A 16,528-nucleotide genomic window follows, 5' to 3' on the forward strand; every position below is an offset into this window, starting at 1 on the left:
ACTTCTATCATCCAAAAATACACATACCATTAGTGCTATATTCCTTTAAGATTAAGTGTTCGCTTTAGCATTTGCTTGTGTACATTTTCATTTTTCATAATATGAGGCAAGGCAGACTTGGGAGTCGGAGAAGAAGCTCAAATAAATGAACATCAAGAGTGTAAGTGACAGAAAAGTATTTTCCTGACCCATATCCATACCCAACGCTAATCTATATTAATAAAAGGGTAATATGCTAATTAGCTCGACTAGACATCTTCCGGTCATTCAGTCCTCCTTCCAGACAAGGACATGGTGGTGGGGGCAGAAGCAGAGTCTGTTAGGGGCAATCAGGAGCAGGGGAGGGTGGTTAGGGGTGATCAGGCCAGCAGGGGAGGGTGGTTAGGGGTGAACAGGCCAGCATGCAGACGTTCTTAGTGGTGATCAGGAAGGCTAGCAGAAGCAGTTACAGGCAATTAGGCAGGCATGCAGAGTGGTTAGGAGTATTCAGGCATTCAGGCAGGTGAGGGGTTAAGAGCCAGCAGACCTGGATTGCGAGAGGGATGTCTGACTACCAGCAGTTGGACATCCCCCAAGAGGTCCCGGATTGCAAAGAGTGCAGACTGGGCTGAGGGACTCCCCACCACCCAGGTACGAATTCATGCGCCAGGCCTCTAGTAGTTTATAAATTGCCATCATCTTCTGCACTGTTAAAGGAAGACAGAAAAAAACGCAGCCACTAAGGAAACATCATGGAGTGCTCACACATGACCATCCACACCCCCACTCCACTTACGTTCTCTGAAAATAAGATTACACGTGGTTGTTTTTCAATTTCCCAGGTGTCCAACTCTCTGCTCCCTGTGTCTCTGGCAAAGGTTGCTTTCAGTTAATTCCTAATTCCAGTTTCAGAGCATAGGAGAGAAAACTATGAACTGTGATGGTCCTGGGTTGGTGGTTACTTGAGGGTTTATGTTAAGAATTTATCTCTTTTTTTTCTCTCTCTCTTTTTTTTTTTTCCTGTTTTCTTTTCTTTCTTTTTTTTCCTTTTTTTTTTTTTTTTCCCAAGGGAACCTTCAAGATTTTGAAAGACAACTGATATCTCTGATCCAGCAACCTTACCTATACTTTCTACATGTGTGAGGAATTTATACCTTAAACTAGAGGACCAGTGCACAAATTCATGAGGGGGCAGGGAAGTTCCCCCAGCCCGGCCTGCACCCTCTCCAATCCGGGACCCTTCAGGGGATGTCCACTGTCTCTCACAATCAGGGACTGCTGGATCCTCACCACTTGCCTGACTGCCTGACTGCCTGATTGTCCCTAACCCCTCTGCCTTCCTGATCTCCCCTAACTATTCCCCTGCTGGCCTGATCGCCTCTAACCACCTCTAACCACCTCTGCCTCCCTGATCACCTCTACCACCTCTGCCTGCCTGATATTCCCTAACCCCTCTGCCTGCCTGATCTCCCCTAACTATTCCCCTGCTGGCCTGATCGCCTCTAACCACCTCTAACCACCTCTGCCCACCTGATCACCCCTACCACCTCTGCCTGCCTGATATTCCCTAACCACTCTGCCTGCCTGATCTCCTCTAACTGCTCCCCTACAGGCCTGATCACCTCTAATCACCTCTTCCTTGCTCCGCACCCAGGACCCAGGATTCCCTCCTCTAGCCAGTTGCAGGCACCCAGGACCCAGGCCGGCTTCACCTGGCCGCAGCTGCAGGGGACTGTGGACAGATGGCTTGTCCCTCTCCTGGGCCACAGGTGCAGCCCCTGGTGCTCAGGACCATGAGGATCGTGGGGTGGGTGGCTTGTCCCTCTCCCGGGCCTCAGCCCTGCCTCTGGCTCCCAGGACTGTGGGCCAGGTGGCTTGCTCCTCTCCCAGGCCCCAACCCCAGCCACTTGCGCCCGCAACTGCGGGGCAGGCAGCTTGTCCCTCTCCCTGGCCACACCTGGCTGGTCCCCATTCCTCTCTCCCCAGTGTTGAGTGTCTGAGCCTTTATAGCATGAAGGCATGAGGCTGTGATGGTGTGAGGGTGTGATAACCATTTACATATTAGCTCATATTATATAGGACTAGTGGCCCGGTGCATGAATTTTGTACATGGGGTGGGGGGGGGGGGTGTATTCTTCAGCTTGGCCTGCACCCTCTCCAATCTAGGACCCCTCAAAGGATGTCCTACTGCCAGTTTACAGGGATTGGGCCTAAACCGGCAGTCGGACATCCTCTCACAATTCACGACTGCTGGCTCCCAACTGCCCTCACTTCAGGCATGGTTCCCCCCAACTGCCCTCCCCTGTTGGCCTCATCACCGCAAATGCCCTCCCCTGCAGGCCTGGGTCCCCCCTAACTGTCCTCCACTGCAGGCCTGGTCCCCCCAAACTGCCCTCCCCTGCAGGCCTTTCCCCACAACTGCCCTCCCTTGCCGGCCTGGTCTCCACCAACTGCCCTCCTCTGCTGGCCAGTCACCCACGACTGCCTTCCCCTGCATGCCTGGGACCCCCCCCCCCCAACTGCCCTCCCTTACTGGCCTGGTCTCTTCCAACTGCCCTCCTCTGCCAGTCCGGTCACCCATGACTGCCCTCCCTAGAAGGCTTGGTCCCCCCTTAACTGCTTTCCACTGCAACCTGCCCTCCTCTGCAGACTCAGTTAGTCTTAACTATGCTCCTGCTGGCCTGATCGCCCACAACTACCCTCCCCTGCAGGCGTGGATACCACCCAACTGCCCTCCACTGCAAGCCTGGTTCCACCCCCGACTGTCCTCCTTTGCTGACCTGGTGACCCTCAACTGCCCTCCTCTGCTGGCCCAGTCACCCCTAATTGCCCTCCCTGCTGGCCTGATCACCCATAACTTCCCTCCCTAGCTGGCCTGGTCCCCCCCAACTGCCCTCCACTGCAACCTGGTCCTCTCTAAACTGCCCTCCACTGCAGGCCTGCCCCCTCCCCCCAACTGCCCTACCCCGCAGTTCTGGTCCTCCCAACTGCCATCCTTTGCTGGGCCAGTCATCCCTAACTGCCCTCCCTGTTGGCCTGATCGCCCCCAACTGCCATCGCCTGCAGGCTGGATCCCCCGCAACTGCCCTCCCTTGCAGGCCTGGACCCCCACAACTTCCCTCCTCTTCAGGCCTGGTCCTGCCCCAATTGCCCTCCCCTGTACGCTTGGGTCCCCCCTAACTGCCCTTCCCTGCAGGCCTGCCCCCCCCCCAAGTGTCCTCCCCTGAAAGCCTGGAACCCCACAATTGCCCTCCCCTGCAGACCTGCCCCACCACTGCCCTCCCATGCAGTCCAGGTCCCCACCCCTCCAACTGCCCTCTCTTGCTGGCCTGGTCTCCCCCAACAGCCCTCCTCTGCTGGCCTGGTCACCCACAACTGCCCTCTCCTTCTGGCCTGGTCCTCCCTCAACTGACCTCTCCTGCAGGCCTAGTCCCCCCAAACTGTCCTCCTCTGCTGGCCCAGTTAGCCCTAACTGTGCTCCCTGCTGGCCTGATTACCCACAACTGCCCTCCCTTGCTGGCCTGATCTCCTCCAATGCCCTCCTCTGCCAGCCCGGTCACTCCTAATTGCCCTCCCTGCTGGCCTGATTGCCCTAACTATCTTCCCTGCAGGCCTGTCCTCCCTCCCCCCCCCAACTGCCCTCCACTGCAGGCCTGGGTCCCCAAAAAACTACCCTACCCTGCAGGCTTGGCCCCCTTCCAACTGCCCTTCCCTGCTGACCTGGTCTCCCCCAACTGCCTTCCTCTGCCAGCCTGGTCACCCCTAACTGCCCTTCCAGTTTGTCTGATCACCCACAACTTCACTCCCCTGCAGGCCTGGTTTCCCCCCAACTGCCCTCCCCTGCAGGCCTGGTCTCCCCCAACTGCCCTCCTCTGCTGGTTTTGTCACCTCTTACTTTCCACAACTGCCCTGCCCTGAAGGCCATCTTGTGGTGGCTATCTTGTGTCCACATGGGGGCAGCCATCCTTGGCCACATGGGGGCGGCCATTTTGTGTCTTGGTGTGATGCTCAATTTGCATATTACTCTTTTATTAGATAGGATGGGAATGACAGTCTTATCAATGCGCCTTAAACTGTACTGTCTAGTGTGCACACTTGGTTTTTAGAGAGAGTGGAAGGGAGAGAGAGAGAGAGACAGAGAGAAATATCAAATTGAAGACAATAAACGTGAAGGACTCCCCAGGCACAGAGCCATCCATGCCATCCGGCTGGACAGGCGGCAGCTGGACCGCCGGGAGGAGCTCACACCGGTTCTTCTCCTGGGCTCCGCGGTGCCTGCTGCCCCGCGCAGTGGGAGCGGATGTCCAACACGCCCTGGACACCCTCCAGCCCTGGCAGGGGACAGCAGGCACACCCTCCACGGGGGCCGCTCCTTCCAGGTCTGGCTGTACCACGACGGCCGGCTGCTGCGGCCCCGCGAGCTCGAGCAGCAGCAGGTGCAGCGGATCCTGGACGCCCCGTGGAGCCTCAGGCCCAGGCCGAGCGGGCGGCCCTCGCTGCAGGGACAGGTGTGCGCCTGGGCGGCCAGGCCAGCTTCGCGCGGCAGAGGAACATGCAGTGGCTGGAGGCCTTGGAGCAGGCGGCCTGCTCTGTGATGCGGGAGGAGACCGAGCAGGGCCATCAGAGGGCGGACCCCCGACGTGTCCCTAGAAGGACAGCCACCCATGTCCCTGCTCCACGGCCCGCCGCTGCTTCAGCAGGTGGTTTGACAAGTCCTTCAGGTTCATTGTCTTCAGGAACGGGAAGATGGACATGAAAAGAACTGGATTTACTTACTGGACATGAAAAGAACTGGATTTACTTACTGGTACAGTCAATGGCTCCAGCACAGAACTTGCCATAGAATTTCTTGGCACCCAAACCTCGCAGATCAGGTATGGTGGTGAATGGCCGGAGATGCGGACATTGCTGCGGGAGAAGGCACCTCATTTCTCAGTAACCACTGCCTGAGCTCCCAGGAAGGGTGAGTGGGTGGATGGCTGTGTGAGACCACAGGGGCCAGCTCCAGGGATGAGACACCGGCTGAGCGCTCCTGGGCCGACGCGCCCATCATGGGGCACCCCTGGGAGTAGGTCACGTCCACCGACAGCTTCCTCCCTCTGCCTCTCTAAAATGACAGCCTTATCAGCGAGCCTTACACTGGAGTGTCTAGTGTGCATACCTGGTTTTTAGAGAGAGTGGAAGGGAGAGAGAGAGACAGAGAGAAATGCCAATATGAGAGAGACACATTGATTGGTTGTCTCCTGCACCTGGAAGATGGGCACTGGAAAGGGGACACCCACCCGAATATCCCGCCCCCCACACCACACCCCCACCCCCGCTGTAGTGGGACATCCGGAGGAGCGTCAGGAGGTGATGGAGACGTCCCTGAGCACCGCCAACCTCCTGGCCAACGACCTGGACTGCCACTCCTTCCCGTTGGACAGTTTCGGGAAACCGGTGTGGCTCAGTGGAAAGAGCATCAGCCTGCGGACTGAAAGGTCCCAGGTTCGATTCCGGTCAAGTGCATGTACCTTGGTTGTGGGCACATCCCCAGCAGGGGGTGTGCAAGAGGCAGCTGATGGATGATCCTCTCTCATCGATGTTTCTAGCTCTCTATCCCTCTCTCTTCCTCTCTGTGAAAAATCAATAAAATATATATTAAAAAAAAAAAAAGTCCCGCACCAGCCGGGACCTGTACTCCAAGGGCCTGGGCAAGTTCTGCCTCACATGCCAGGTGCCCAGGACCCGGCTCTTTCGAGGGGGCGCGTCCTGCGCCTTCGTGCTGGCCACGGCGGCCCCGCCCACAGGATGGAGCGGAGATGCCGTTATTCGGGATCCGGGCGGGGAAGCCCCAGCACAGGTGCTGCCTGGCGATGCTGGGCGGGCGCGGGGCTGGACCGCCGCCTCTCCCGCCTGAACGTGGTGTCCGAGGCCCGGGCCCTGGGGTCCGGTTCCCGGAGGGAGTGGAGGCCGCCGGCCAGGCCCGGCAGCAGGCGGAGCGGGACCGGAGCCGGAGCGGCGGGGCTGGGCCGCCAGGTGAGCGGCCTCGGTGGGCGCACCTGCCCTGCCCGTCCCGCCTCTGGGCGCAGCGCCACGGAGGACTCCTGCCGCCCCGCATACAGATGGGCTTCGTTTTTATGGCTCTGTGTTCGCGAATAGATAGGGTTTGTTATTTGTCACCATGAAAAGCCTGAGCTTAAGTTTCGCCTTCCTTGTCCGCTGAGATGGGCGCGGTGTCCGCATCCCGGCGGAGGGCACCTCGCCGTGTCCGCAGGTCCTCCATCCAGCACCCATCCCCGCCCCGGGCGCACCCACCGCTCCGGGGCCCGGGGGCAGGGGACCCCAGGGTGGCCTCCGTGCCGGCCCAGCTCCGGGGGGCCCCAGGATCATGTATGGTGAATGGCCAGAGATGCGGCCGCGGGAAGGAACCAGAGGAGACGCAGCTGTGACTCCGGTCCTCGCTCAGGATGGAAACCGCTCTAACAATACATCCAATACATGGGGACCGCCCTGCCGGTGTTTTCCTGTTCGTCCTCCCAGGCCGGTCCGCCGCGGGCCTGGAGGCAGCGCCCGCCCGCGGGCCCGGGCTGAGCACATAGCGGGGTGTGTGTGCAGGAGGCTGCTGACTGATGTTTGCTTCTGACTCTCTATCCCTCTCCCTTCCTCTCTGTGAAATATCAATAAAATATATATAATTTTAATGATGAGATTATCCTGGTTCTCAGAGCTGGCCCTCAATCCAGTCGCCAGGGTCCTTATCAGAGGCAGAGCCGGGAGGTCAGGGTTGGAGGCCCCGGCAGGGGCACATGGCACATGCATGCCCGGGGTGGCGGGCTCCATCCCCCAGCAGGGGGCGTGCAGGAGGCAGCTGGTCCATGTCTCTCTCTCATGGATGTTTCTGACTCTATCCCTCTCCTTTCCTCTCTGTAAAAAAAATCAATAAAATATTTTTTAAAAAATAAATTAAATAAATTGAATGAATGAATGAATAAATAAATAATAAATAAATAAAATGTGTTCGTCCCGGGAGAGCGCCGGGGCGGAGGTGTCAGCGGCACAGGAACCGCTAAGGGGCACACGTGCTGCGGGCCCCGGGGTCCGCGCCTCGCCGTCCGCCGGTGGAGCCTGCAGTTCGCGCCCCTTCAGCCTCCGGCCGGGGAGCATCGGGTCCCAGGGCCTCTCCCAGGGAGGCCCACACGGAGGCGACCAGGCGTCCCGCTGTGGGCGGGACCGTCCCGATTTTTAACATGTGTCCCGTGTCCCGAGGCGTTTTTTTTATTTGTTTAAAAAAAAAAAAAAAAGCCCAAAAGATTTAAAAGAATCTTTCCCAACACATTGTTTGGGATACATGGTTAAAAACTCGGGACTGTCCCGCCCAGAGCGGGCCGGGCCGGCTGGCCGCCTCACCCGCCGGGAAGGAGCCGGGACCAGGGCTGCGCTCTGCGGGCCTCGGGCGGGGGTGCGGGTCTCTCCTCCGCCTGCTGAGCGGTGACCCTAACAGGCCTGTGCCACCTATTTTTATAAATTCCTTTTCCAGTCTTTTTATGCCTATTATTATCTGTATAAATTTTCAGAAAACTTTTGAGTCAAATATCAAGTTAAAAATATCCTTTCAGATTCCGGGTGCAATTGTTTCGATGTAATTTGGTTAGACTTGGTCTGTTAACCGTAATTAAACCTTCTTATGCAGGAGGCCGGCGCCCGGCTGAAGGCCTCTCTGCCCCCACCCCGCCGCCTGCCTCGGCGGGAGGGGCGGCGCCAGAAGCAGGGACCTCCGATGGTTCGATAGTGTGTGCATGGAGCAGCCCCTGGACAAGAAGCACCCGTGTGCCTCTCACCAACCTCCCTGCGAGCAGAGGAGAGAGACCCCTGCCCCCGGGAAAGGGAGAGGGTGAGGGTGAGGGAGAGGGTGAGGGTGAGGGTGAAGGTGAGGATGAGGGTGAGGGAGAGGATGAGGGTGAGGGTGAGGGTTTGGGTGAGGGTGAGGGTGAGGGAGAGGGTGATGGTGAGGGTGAGGGTGAGGATGAGGGTGAGGGTGAGGGTGAGGGTGAGGGTGAGGGTGAGGGTGAGGGAGAGGGTGAGGGTGAGGGTGAGGGTTTGGGTGAGGGTGAGGGTGAGGGTGAGGGTGAGGGTTTGGGTGAGGGTGAGGGTGAGGGTGAGGGTTTGGGTGAGGGTGAGGGTGAGGGTGAGGGAGAGGGTTTGGGTGAGGGTTTGGGTGAGGGTGAGGGTGAGGGTGAGGGTGAGGGTTTGGGTGAGGGTGAGGGTGAGGGAGAGGGTGATGGTGAGGGTGAGGGTGAGGATGAGGGTGAGGGTTTGGGTGAGGGTGAGGGAGAGGATGAGGGTGAGGGTGAGGGTGAGGGTGAAGGTGAGGGTGAGGGAGAGGGTGAGGGAAAGGGTGAGGGAGAGGGTGATGGTGAGGGTGAGGGTGAGGATGAGGATGAGGGTGAGGGTTTGGGTGAGGGTGAGGGTGAGGGTGAGGGTGAGGGTGAGGGTGAGGGTTTGGGTGAGGGTGAGGATGAGGGTGAGGGTGAGGGTGAGGGTGAGGGTTTGGGTGAGGGTTTGGGAGAGGGTGATGGTGAGGGCAAGGGTGAGGATGAGGGTGAGGGTTTGGGTGAGGGCTCGCTCTGAGGGGATCCGTGCTCAGGGACCCCGATGGGCTGAGCTAGAGGAGGAGGGGAGGTGGCGGCCATGGAGCTGGTGCATGGCTTACTGTGTCTACGCTGTCACGTAAAAGCCCCGTCTGAGCGGGCCAGAGGGGTGTTTTTTTCTCTTAAAGTAAGAAGAAATGAAAACAAAGAAACACCCAACCATAATGAGAAAGCCCCCAGTTCACCTGTGGGACACAGCCCAAGGGTGTGGGGGGAGGAGGCAGGCACCCAGAGCCACCTGCATCACACACTGTCAACCGCTGACCGGTGTGTGTTCCCACGTGCTCAGACGCACACGTGCGAGCACTCAAATACACTTGGGCTTCTCTCTCAGGTTTTACATATTTTGGCTAATTAGTGCTGTTGTCAATGCAATGTTGTATTTCTTGGAAGAGGGAAGAGTAGGTTTTTACTGGACAGGTGGAAAGGAAGAGGTAAGAGTATTATGTATTTAATTTAATTCGAAACAAACCACAGTCTTAACCGGAGCTGTGGTTTGAATTTGTTAGCTTGGGCTGTCCATTGCATGTAAACACAATGTGCTCTTTTGGTTGTAAATCTTAGAAATGCAGGATGAGCCGAGACCGGTTTGGCTCAATGGATAGAGCGTCGGCTTGGGGACTGAAGGGACCCGGGTTCGATTCCGGTCAGGGGCATGTGCCTTGGTTGCGGGCATATCCCCAGTAGGGGATGTGCAAGAGGCAGCTGATTGATGACTCTCTCTCATCGGTGTTTCTAACTCTCTATCCCTCTCCCTTCCTCTCTGTACAAAATTAATAAAATATATTTTAAAAAAATAAAAAAGAAATGCAGGATGAACATTATCATTAATAAAAGCATTAATCCAGAAAAAGATAATAAAAAATAAATAATTTTTTTTTTAAATTCCAGAGAATAGCAGTCTACTTTTTAGCGGAAACAACCTCCCAGAAGAGCATCGCCAGGTCTCACTGCCTCCTGAAGCCACTGACATGTTCTGTAAAATCAGACAAATAAACAATGTGGTTCTACAGCTCTTCTTAATCTCCAAGTTAATGCTGAACATTTTTTTCGGCAACTATTATTTATTAGGTCTTATGGGGATGTCCCAAACCAAGCTACTCACGGCTGATCTTGTTTCATATATTACCTCTGGCCTCCCACATTGTTTTTTTTTTTTTTGCTTCTGTGTTTGTGTTGTTGTTTGTTTTGTTTTTTAAGATGATGGGGGAGAAGAGGAAGGAATAAGTGAACAGAAGGCAAACAATAGCTTTCTTTTGAACTTACACAAATATTGAACTCAGTTCTTTGAAGCCCAAATTTCAATTTAATTAATTCCAGGGCTTGCATTACTATCTGGTTTTGAGTAAGGCCACTTTTTAAAATATTTTATTTATTTATTTGTTTGTTTGTTTGTTTGTTTATTTATTTATTTAAATTTTTTGTTGAGAGTATTACATATGCCCCTTTTCCCCCCATTGACCTCTTCTAGTCTGCCCCCACCCCCTGCCCTGGGCCTTTACCACCCCATCATCTGTGTCCATGTGTTATTTATAATAATTCATACAAGTTCCTTGGTTGATCATGTCCCACCCACACACCTTCCCCCACCATCACTCTGAGATTCAACTGTCTGTTCCATGTTTCTGTGTCTCTAGATCTATTTTGGTCATCGGTTTATTTTAACCATCAGCTATGGCCCTCTCTTATTCCCCCCCACCCCCACCCCCCCACCCAGAACATATAGAAATAAATGGCAAGTTAAGACCTGGGAGAGCCTTTTGATTTGAGATTTCCAAAGATGCACATCCTGCTCCCATTACACTTTTCTTTGCTTGTGTTTGTTTGGTTTTTTTGTTTTGTGGTTTCATACCCTTTTTAATTAATCACAACATTGGGTCAGCCAGACCCATTAACTGCATTTCTCATTTAGACCTTTCAGAGATGCAGCCGCAGATGCAATTTAATTTGTTGACCCATGATCGATAGCAATTAATAGCCTCTCTTTAATCTTGTTGAAAGGTCTGTCTTTGGCTTCCATTCTCCACTATCCCAAGAGAAAGGTACCCCCCACACACAGGTTATTTAGAGCCTCTAGGCAGTAGTTTCCCCCAACCTTCTCTTTTCCCCCTGACTTAGTAGCCATTTCAGAAGTCACTATTCTTTAGGGCATTCTCAACTATTACAAAGAAGTTCGCCTGCACTGTTACATTTCTCTACCGCGAGTGGATCATGCCAGCGTTATGGGCCAGGAACTCTGAGAAGAATACTATAAAGTAATTCTTCTTTTTAATTCAGAAAAACAGACTTGACTTTTTAAAGTGCATTATGTTAATAAGATAAATGCTCTGTTTTCTTGGGACTTCTCTATGATGTATTGTGGCTAACCCAATCACTGCAATCCAGTCTTTTCCTTTTATCTGTCATAGCAAGTCAAGAGTTTATTCATATCCTTGAATATATGGTGACAGAAGGAAATTTGACTTTAGCTGGTAAACACAATGCAATGTACAGATAATATATTACAGAGTTGTACACTTGACACCTATATAATTTTATGAACCAATGTCACTCCAATATATTTCATTAATTTTTTAAAGTACACAAAATAGTACACTATAGTATACCAAAAAAAAAAAAAAGTTTACTCAATAAATAATAACCTTCCAGCTATGAAACTAAGCACTGTGGTTAATCTCAATGAAGCACTTTCCCCTGCTCTCAAGGAGCTGACATTCTGATGAAGTGAAAGCAGGGCAAGGCCACAGTGACAGAGGGAAGCCCTGTGTGCTGGTATAAACAGGTACACTCGGAATCTTTTCAAAAGGCAATGCATTACCCTGGGCCTGTGGGAGGGTCTCCTGGGAGATGGAACGTGTATGAGTTTTAAGAGAGGAATAAAGCATGAGTGGAAGTAGCCAATGTTCTCAGTTTATAGAGTGAAGTTTCTACTGACATGGGTCAGACCATATAACTGGCCCATTTTGCTAATAATAAAATACATCCAAATGAATAAACATGTTCCTGGAACCAAACACAGAAGGGGGGAAGGGGTAGGAGTCACCTCCATGTTATGAAGGAATCATTTATTTGTCTTAGTGCCATTGACCCTTCTTCTCTAGGCAGGCAGGTGTTGGAGATACTGTGGGTTCAGCTTTAGGCCACCACAATAAAGCAAAATATTACTACAAGTGAGTCACACTAATTTTGTGGTTTCCCAGTACATCTAAAATTATGTTTACACTATCCTGTAATCTATTAAGTGTCTAATAGAATTGTATAAAACTATAGTGTGCGTGCCTTAATTAAAAATACTTTATTGCTGAAAAATGCTAACCATCATCTGAGTCTTCAATGGTGGAGGTGCATTGTCAATGTGCAGCAATATTTTGAAAGGAATCTTTTTCTAAGCAGTAGGTCTCAACAGTGGGCTTCAAATATTTAAGAAACCATGTTGTAAACAAATGTGCTGTCATTCAGGTTTTGTTGTTGCATTTATAGAGCACAGGCTTTAGCATGATTCTTAAAGCCCCTAGGATTTCAGAATGGTGAATGAACACTGGTTTCAACTAAAAGTCACCAGCTGCATGAGCCCCTAACAAGAGAGTCAGCCTGTCCTTTGAAACTTTGATGCCAAGTATTAGTTTCTCCTCTCCAGTTATAAAAGTCCTAGATGGCATCTTTTTCTCCAATGTGATGCTGCTTTTCCTATATTGAAAATCTATTATTTAATGTATCAACCTTTCTTAATTTTTATAGCTAGATCTCCTGGATAATTTTATGTCGCTTTTATATCACCATTGGCTGCTTCAGCTTGCACTTTTACATTATGAAGATTGTTTCTTTCCATAAATGTCATGAACCAACCTCTGCTAGTTTTAAACTTTTCTATTGCAACTCTGTCAGCAATCTAAGCCTTCATAGAATATGAAAGTCTTAAGAGCTTCTCTGGATTGTGCTTTAGTTTAAGGGAATGTTCTATCTGGTTTGGTATTCTATCCAAACTAGTAAAACTTTCTAGTTTTTCCATATCAGCAATAAGGCTTTTTTCCTTTTTTATCATTCACTAAAGGCCCGGTGCATGAAATTCATGCATGGGGGAGGAGAGGTCCCTCAGCCCAGCCTGCACCCTCTCACAATCCGGGACCCCTGACTCCTAACTGCTCATCCGCCTGCCTGATTGCCCCTAACAACCTCTGCCTGCCTGCCTGATGCCCCTAACCACTCTCCCCTGCTGGCCTGATCTCCCCTAACCTCCTTTGCCTTGGCCCTACCACTGTGGCTTTGTCTGATAGGAGTTCTGGAAAACTTCCAGGCTATCCAGTCTAATTACCCTTTTATTAATATAGACTAGGGGCCCAGTGCACAAATTCATGCATAGATGGGGTCCACCCAGCCTGGACCCAATTGAGGAGGATCAGGGTCAATTCTGTCAGGAGGAGGAGATGGCAGGAGGTAGGCCAGCCGATCTGCCCTGATCAAGGCCAATCAGGACTGGGCCAGTTGGGTGGAGGGGCCATGGGCAATTGGACAGTGGGCCCCACCCCCAATTGGGGGAGAACCGATCAGGGTCAGTGGCCACGGGAGGGGCCATGGGAGGTTGACTATATTGGTTGACCCCTGATTGGTGTGTGTGTGGCAATTGGGGGCAAAGCTGGCTGAGAGAGAACCCCTGCCCCAGATAGGGGTGGGGGGGCCAATCTGGGGTGGGATTGGGTGGGGGGAGGGGCTGCAGGAGGTTGGATGGCCGGCCCTGCCCCCATTGGAGTGGAGGGGGTGGTCAGGGGTGGAGCTGACTGGGGGGAGGGGCTGTGGGACTATTGGGCTAATGGGGGCCCATCATGGGCAGGGCCGGCCAGGGGGAGGGGCTACAGGAGGTTGGCCAGCCAGCCCTGCCCCCAGATCGGACCAGTTTGTGGCCACAGTGGGAGTCATAGTGACTGGTCATTCTGGCCCTTACAGTGTTCTGGTTGCTGGCTTTATATATATATATATATATATATATATATATATATATATATATATATATATAGAGAGAGAGAGAGAGAGAGAGAGAGAGAGAGAGAGAGAGAGAGAGAGAGAGATGCTCACTGGAATAGCACTTTTAATTTCTCTTAATAACTTCTTCTTTGCATTCACAACTTGGCTAACAGTTGGGCATAAGAGACCTAGCTTAACACCTATCTTGACTTTTGGCATGCCTTCCTCATTAGGCTAATCATTTTTATCTTTTGGTTTAAAGTAAGAGATGACTATTCCTTTTACGTGAACACTGACATGGCACACTATAGGGTTATTAATTAGCCTAATTCAATATTGTTGTGTTTCATGGAATGCAAAGGCCTGAAGAGAGGGAGGTAGGTAGGGGAAACGCCAGTCAACGGAGCAGTCAGCACACACATGACACTTACTGATTACATTTGCCATCTTACATGAATAAGGTTCATGGCACCCCAAAACAATTGTTACAGTAACATTGAAACTCAGTTATCACAGATCACCAGAAAAATAAAATAATAAATTTTAAAAATTAAAAAAAAAATGTGAGAAGTAACAAAATGTGACAGAGACATAAAGTGCGCAAATACTGTTGGGAACACGTGGCTGATAGAGTTGCTTGATGAATGGTTTCCACAAACAGTCAATCTGTAAAAAAAACACAATACCTGTAAACAGTAAAATGAGATATATCTGTAGTCAGTTCACTGACTAGTGGAATTCCCTTTCCTCTACACAATATTGGGGACCCAGGACATTACATTTTACCAAAACATGTCCCTACATCTCAGTAGGAATTTGGATTGTGCCATCCTTCAGTGGTATTTGCATTATAATGATTCTTCCTACTTGGTACTGAGCTCAGTGTGGAATGGAAGGCTTTAGTCCCTATTAAAGCATCAAAAAACGAGCAAGAGATGCCTGACCAGTGAGGCTCAGTAGCTGAGCATTGACCTATGAACCACAAGGTCACAGTTCAATTCCTGGTCAGGGCACATGCCTGAGTTGTGGAAGGCAGCTGATCAATGATTCTCTCTCATCATTGATGTTTCCATCTCTCTCTCTCCCTCTCTCTTCCTCTCTGAAATCAATAAAAAATTTTTTAAAATAAGCAAGAGTTTTATTTTTGAGTAAAAATCCCTTTTTAAATGTTTGGAGATGACAATATGAGGACGGCCATATGCTCTGTAAATTCTTAAAATCAATTGTCAAGAAGTTTCCTGTGTTACAATTTACAACCAGGTAATTTCAAAAGCCACTAGCCCACATCATGTAGGTGTGATTTAAGAATATTGGATATATAAATATAAGGCTTGTGATTTTTAAATTACAATTTTAAAATGTCTGAAGTGTACATGTATGTATATTTGTATCTACATGTAATAATGCAGTCTATAGAAATGTAAAAAGTGTAGACATTATGGTGGGCTGCTGGCTGTGTCATTCAGATCTCTTCCTTGCTTTGTCTCCAGAGAGTTAGTACTGTCCTCCCACTTTTGTACCTGACAATTGCAGGCTGGTTTAGCCTACAGTAATTTTTACCCCACCTTCGCCTTGTTGTAAGGCATTTCATTAGTTCTGCTTACTCATAGATGTAATTTCCCATCTCTAATCATTTGTGTTTCATGTGGTCCACTGATTTCAGAGGGAGCCTGAACATGATAAGCAAAGGAGAGTAACATAGGAGAATGAAAATCAAGCTGCTACGGAACCTAAAGTTATTACAGTGGCAATGAGATCTCTGTATAAAAACCCCCCACACTATTTCTTATTAAATGTGTAGAATATTAACATAAACAGATGGTAGGGATTTTTACTTGTTTCTGTTTGAGTTCTTCTTTCTTTTTTCACCCAAAGAATCATCTCTGCTTGAGAAGGCTTATTTTTCTATTTACCTGCTCTGTTTCCTATCTGATGTGGCCCTGCAAGGCACCACTCCTATAAGATGAACAAAGAATGACTTCCCTGGGTATCCAGATGGGCATCAGTAGAGGAGAATGTTCTCCAAACCACTTCCCTGGTTTACATAAAGCTCATTCCTATCCTGGTGGTTGGGTTGGGTGCAACCTTCGGTTCTGCAGAGAACCCAGCAATGTCTCAGGAGGTTCTCACCACTCAGTTGCCTGCTTCTCAGCCTGGCAAGTATGCTGCTCTCAGCAATGTTGACACTAATTGCCTGGTTGGCTTTAGAGACCCACTTGTACCTTCCTGCTCATCAGTTATTGAGAAATTCTACATGGTAAGGCACATTTGGACAAAATAGTAGTGTGACAGGCCCAGTACCATTCTTGAATGAGAGCAGAGACCGCCATGGTTTATTTCCCACTTCCTTTCTGCCAGCACAATGCTTGTCATCAACAGCCAGGACACTGGCTACCAAGCCCACAGAGTCTTTAAGAAAATGCAGTTGGCCCAGCCAGTAAGGTTCAGTGGTTGAGCATGGACCTATGAACAGAAGGTCACACTTCTATTCCTGCTCAGGGCACATGCCCAGGTTACAGACTCTATCCCCAGTGTGGGGCGCACAGGAGGCAGCCGATCAATGATTCTCATCATTGATGGTTCTATCTCTCTCTCTCTCCTTCTCCTTTCCCCTCTGAAATCAATAAAAATATTTTTAAATAAAATAAAATAAATGCAGTTAACCTTCAATGAGCAGGGATGTCAGGGCCACAACAGCAAAGCTGTAAAATAATATACCTGAAAAGCCTAAAGTAACTGAAATAGGGGCGGTGCCAGAATTTAGATAGTTCACAATGCCAATGTAGAGTGCGATGACACATTTCCTTTCCTTGCACTTGTAGAAGTAAAACCAGAATATACATCTGTAATCACATATTCCATCCCATTGATTTGTTCTCACAGAAAGTGGAAGGCTAGTCATCAAACTCATATGCCTATTGAAATGATGTCAACTCAGAAAAATATTCTTTGTTTACCAT

Source organism: Pipistrellus hanaki (genome assembly GCF_964339955.1).
Source record: "Pipistrellus hanaki genome assembly, chromosome: 8".
NCBI classification, from domain to species: Eukaryota; Metazoa; Chordata; class Mammalia; order Chiroptera; family Vespertilionidae; genus Pipistrellus; species Pipistrellus hanaki.